This window comes from Pelmatolapia mariae, linkage group LG14 (assembly GCF_036321145.2).
Source record: "Pelmatolapia mariae isolate MD_Pm_ZW linkage group LG14, Pm_UMD_F_2, whole genome shotgun sequence".
Taxonomy (NCBI): Eukaryota; Metazoa; Chordata; class Actinopteri; order Cichliformes; family Cichlidae; genus Pelmatolapia; species Pelmatolapia mariae.
In genome coordinates this window covers 25,217,864-25,224,129 of record NC_086239.1, presented here as the reverse complement: position 1 = coordinate 25,224,129, position 6,266 = coordinate 25,217,864, and positions in this window count along the sequence as shown.

The window sequence follows — 6,266 nt, the reverse complement described above, 5'->3', positions numbered from 1 at the left end:
GGAAACCAGAGGCTTTTTAAACCACTGTTGTTGTATCCAAGTGCTATGCCATGGCGGGTTACAGGGTGCTTTGGCGTAACCGTAATGTAGGCCCAAGTCTAAATCGCCTCCTCCTGCAAATCCGTCGCGTTACTTTTTACTTTTCATTTGCAGTCGACATGATTATTGAGCTCACCAGGAACAATGGGTATAAGATCAGAAATGTACTGTGCTGGTTACAAAATGCTTTTTTCTCACTTATCTAACTCTTGGCAATATGGTAATAGACAAATTTCCACTTTGGGTGGAATATCCCTTTAATTGATAAGAAACCCTGCAACTTGTATTATTATGTTTATTTATTTATTTATTTTTTTAGGATGTGGACTTCCATGAGGCCGAAAGTGAAATGGAGAAGACGCTCATTGGCATCTACGTCATCAAACCAGAAGGAGAGCGTGACCTTGACCCGGCAGAAGACATTGGTATCATAATTGAGGGTGTCGCTGTGCTCAGAGATCTTCCTGATGTTGCCACTGCTGTTGTGTTGTTGTTCGGCCTGATCTACACTTTAAACATGAGCTACCCATCCAACCTCAGGTACACTTTTGAGTTTTTTCAGAAAGTACTGATGGGACTTGATGCTAAGAAGCTATCAAACAAAGTTCAAGTGCTCAGAAACAAACTCCTTGAATAAAGAAGAGGAAGCGGGAGGCCCTTATTGCTTAACTTAGTTTGAATGCTTTACGTTCAGGTATAGTTAAGTTGTTCATAAACACTTTTTTTCATTGTCAGTACTGTTTCTTGGGAACATTCACCAGTTTTAGAGAACAATAATGTTCATTTGCATTTTAGCAAAATACTGTTACTTAAAAAATTGGTGTTGCACTTCTTCTACTGCTACTTGACAACATACAGAAAATGACAGACATTTTAAAAAGTTTTAGCGGTTAGGCCGCTGTGATTTGATATTTCAAAGAATGTGACATTTGGCAGCTGTCTGCAACTTGGGATGTAACCATAACTTGAAAAACTGAGTAGCACTGTTTTACAGTACAGTTTTTGAACAAAACAGCCAATTTTCACTGTTTTAAATGAGTTTAGTTTGCTCTTTCATGCTTATCAGTGTTTGAAAATAATTCCTGAAACGTCTTGTAAAATGTAGGATTTTTTTTGATAATTTGGATGCTTTCTGGACCAGTTGAAAGACAAGTTGGTTAGCACTTCACTGATCTTTGAAGTAAAATATTGTTTTATGCACAAAGTATTTAGTTAAAGTTGTAACAAGTTGTCTGCATTGATTGCACTTTGTGTTAAGCTACGGCTCTACAGTCTTTTCGGTCTGTCAACAAGTATTTAATATGCACTGAATGTGCTTAGTAAAGACAGGACTTTGTTGGATCATTTTTTTAATCATTTTAGTTTGACGACAAGTTGGTTAGCACTTTATACTGATCTACATTTTCTGCACAAAATATTCACTTGGAAGTTGTAACAAGTTGTATTGATTGCACTTTGTGTTAAGCTGTTGTGCTTGGAAAAAAGTATTTTATATGCACTGAATGTGCTTATTAAAGGCAGGATTGTGTTTGATAATTTGGGTGCTGTCTTCATTTCTTCCTAAAAGATCTCCCTAAGATTTACTTAAAAATGTTATGTCAAGTGGTTCCACATAACTGCTTTAAGTAACTTTTAAGAAACTTTGCTATTTTGTATGGAAGTAACCAGTGTAAATGATTTATATGTAATTGTATTGAATAGAAATTACTTAACATTTTTATGTAATTCAAAAGCAGCAAAGTTATGTAGCAGCTACATAACAGTTTTACAAAGATACTACCTAACCAGGTTATGTCCTTCTAAAGCAGAAAAGTTATGTACCAGCTAAGTAACAGTATTACAAAGATATTGCCTAAACAAGTTATGTAGGCTTAAAGCAACAAAGATAAGTATCAGCTAAGCATTGCAATTAAGTTACATTTAGCCAATACACTTACGTAAATCTAACTTAACAGTATTGAGTTCAAACTAAGTAACAACATTTCTTAAAAGTTACTTAAAGCAGTTGTGTGGAACCACTTGACATAACTTTTTTAAGTAAATCTAATGTTTTATTTTTTTGAGTGCAGGCACGCTCCGTTTTGCATAACTATTTTTAAATCCCTGTAGAACTGCAAGCACATAAGCTAGCGCAATAATTTTTTTTGCATATGAAACCGGAGGAGTTGTACTTACATCTTATGCCATCAGCTCGTCCTAGGTCTGGCTGACATTCCCTGCGACCGCTGTGTGGTCTACCTGGATGACCTCCTCGTCCACGCGACAGACTTCGAGAAAGCCTTGGCTGCTGTTTTCCATGCTATCCGCCAGGCTGGCCTTCGTCTCCACCCCAAAAAGTGCCACCTCTTCCGAAAGGAGACAACTTTCTTGGGTCACGTTGTCAGCGGAGCAGGGGTTTCCACTGACCCTGCGAAGGTGGCTGCTGTGAAGGACTGGCCCATTCCGGGCAACACTGCTGAGTTGCGGAGCTTCCTTGGACTGGCATCATACTACCGGCGTTTCGTCAAGGACTTTGCTTCCATTGCAAGCCCCCTGCACTGGCTCACACAGTAGGGCCGGGAGTTCCACTGGAGTGAGGACTGCGCCGTGGCGTTTGATCGGCTCCGATCTGCACTGGTTGAGGCGCCGGTGCTAGCCTACCCAGACCTGCAGCTTCCTTTTGTCGTGGACACCGATGCCAGCAACATGGGTGTGGGGGCTGTACTGTCACAAGAAGGCCCTGAGGGAGAGCGGGTCATCTCCTACTACAGCCACTCCCTCAGCAGACCAGAGAGGAACTATTGTGTCACCCGTCGAGAACTGCTGGCCATCATCCTGGGTCTCCACCATTTCAGACCCTGCCTCTATGGGAAGAAGTTCCTCCTGCACACAGACCATGCGTCCCTCACTTGGCTGCTCAGCTTTAAAGAACCGGAGGGACAGCTAGCCCGGTGGTTGGAGACGTTGCAAGATTACCACTTTGAGGTTCGTCACCGGGTGGGACGTCTCCACACCAGTGCAGATGCCGACGCCCTTGTGAGGAAGAACAGTGCAGGTACTGCCAACGCCTGGAGGACCGGGAGGGCATGACTTCAGTGATTGCGTCACCACAGGGCGGCCATGAGAATGACTCTGTTCCGGGTGGGCACTGTAGCAGTCTTCAGGTCCAGTCCGCCGCAGGGGATACCGAGGGTCTGGAGGCCATGGATCCCCAAAGGCTGCAACGCGACCAGAACCAAGACCCAACAAACACAACAATGTTGACAAATCGTTTTGCTCCGTCAAAGGCACCTGCGGGTGCCATTGGTTTCATTCTATACATCATCTATAATTGACTGAGACTCTCCTCCAGACACTCAATTCCTTTAACTTTAAATATGTTTATATTGTCCATTCTGTAAAATAGTCAGATGTCTATTCATATTAATGTAGAGAATTCACCTGCTTGCTGCTACTACTGCACATTCACCCAATGTATATACTATATATAAATATATTTATAATGTTATTCCTCTACCCCCCCCCCCCCTTTTTTTTTTGCACATGTTGAGGAGCGTGTCAGGATACATTTCACTGTGTGTTATACTTGTATAACTATGCATGTGACAAATAAAGAACCTTGAACCTTGAACCTTCTATAATACGGGACTTATTTTTCTATGAAGGCTGGAACTTTGAGAGTGTTTAAACAAGAGAGAAAAGTGTGAAAATGTCCTTGCCTGTCTGAGAAAAGTGTGTAATGAGGGGTTTTAATGCCTTAAAACATCTATAATAATAAAAAAAATAAAGTTGGCTACTTTGCGGATTTCAACTATCACGGGTTATTTTTAGAACGTAACTCCCGCAATAAACGAGAGGTCAGGTGTAAACTGTCCATTGCTATTTTCTTCTTGGTTAAAATTTGTATCTTTCTTTTACTCTTCAGTTACTACTTTGTATTTTTCCTCTGCCCATTTAGTTTGACCTCCAGATAAACTACACAGTGATCTTATACACCTGCTTCTTGAATTTCACATTTCTTTACCCTATATAGTTACCTTCTTATGTGTAAAAAACAAATAGTCAATTCTTGTGTAGCTGTTATTGGGCCCTGAGTAGTGTATAGTCTCTCTTTTAGGGGTGTACTGCCCTGCAGATGTGAACTATCCCAAATTCTTTGTGTTGTCTTAATTGTTTTTGTAATAAGATTAGTATTTTTCTTATTTGTTGTGTCCAGTTTACTGTCTAAAACTATATTAAAGTTGCCACCACGTATTAATATCCCTTCCATTTCCAGACTTATGGTATCAAAAAAGGTTTTAAAGAAATGTTTTCCACTGTTGGGCTATGCATATACATGAATCACTGTGGCCATTTCATCTTCCAGTCTTCCTTTCACAAGGACAAATCTCCCTTCTTTTTCCTTAATTTTTTTAATGCACTCATTTTGCTTAAAAGACAGAAGGTGAAAGTGGGAAGTGCATCCTTGTTTTTGTTAACATAAGACTTATTGCCGCAGGGCTCCATGGAGTAACTTTGCCTTAATACATGTATTGTTTAATGTCCACCTTCAGTAGCTAGACTTTGTGTCACTGACAATGGGCCAATCTACTTGGGAGACTGAAGAAGTCACTTGGATGAGTGACGAAACATTTCTCCCACTGAAAATGCTATGTCCAAATGACCAGAATCAACTTTTGGGGATTTACTTACCTGGATGATTGAGCATGCATCGGGATACTTGGGAGACAGATTCTGTTCAGCATCAGCAACAATGTACCACATGTGAGATGAAGAGCTAACACAGCACAAAGGCAACAGTATATGATCAGTAGTTTAGAGGTATTTTAGACATTCAATTTGTGTTTACACTAAAAACCCATCTTGTAGAGTACCATATATTATATTTTGTTCTGATCCTATACCAAGGAAGAGCTGGACTGTTATTGCTGTTACCAATATATTAAGAGAATAAAGGTAAACTTTCCTGATTTCATTTGCTATGTATCTGTGTGTACCTGCTCTTTGACAATTATGCATGAAACGCATACATGGACAAAGCAAAGCAATTACTGTCATCAAGTTGAACACACACACATTGGACAAAACAAACAAATGGCCAACTGTACCCTCATACACACAATAATAACATGGACTGAACCACCACTTACAACCACTAGCACTTTATATAATTACTGTATAAATTATCCATATATCTCACTGATATCAACTGCACTACTGTAAATTCTGCATTGACAATCATACTGTAAAATACAATAATTATAGTTTTACAACTGTTTATTAATATTCGCAATTGTATATGTACAATTTGTATAGTTTTCATATTTCATATTTCTGTATTTTTCTATATTTTTAACCATATGTATTACCTGTTCATAGCCTGTACATAGCTTGTACACTCACTACAACTATAACCTGTACATACTTATAGCATACATACCTTCATACTGTGTACATTGTGACATACCTATAATTGATCCATATTCTGTAATATATCTATATTATTGCTAAAGCACTTTCAGGATGGATGCAAACTGTATTTCGTTGCCTCGTACTTGTGACATGTGGAATGACAATAAAGTTGAATTGTATTTAATTCTATTCTATTAGACTGTGCTGCACACTAAAATTCAACAGTGGCATGGGAATAGAGCAGCTGCGAGAGAATTCAACAGTAATGAATCAATGGTACGGAAGTGGAGGAAGCAAGAATGACTTGAGTAAAGTTTGACCTATCTGACTGTTTTGTTTGGCTTAATGCCCCTTATAATCCAGTGCACCTTACGTATGAAAACAGACCCGCTCATCGACAGTGCGCCTTATGGTCAGAAAAATACGGTACATGGAAAACGCAAAGCAACGATTGTCATCTTTTAGACTGTGCTGCACACTAAATTTCAACAATGGTTATAGATAGAGGCTTCTTGAAAATGAGAACGAACAAGATAGAAAATAATAGATACTATTACTGATTTTACCTGTAATTGCATATTATTCAAATGAAAACTTTCCTGAGTTTTACAGAACAATATAAAAGCATGTCAAGATGAATGTGTGAATGACTCAATAACCTTTAGCTATCACTAACTTGGTATGGTTTCTTCTTTGAATAAGTAATTAAAATGCATCAAAAAGGAAAAGTAGTTTCTATAAAGACAGTATCAATTGGAGTGTATCCTGCTGACAGCTTCTTTCTATTCTGACAGGATGGTGACCAACTAATTATGTGAAAATGATCAAATTAAAAT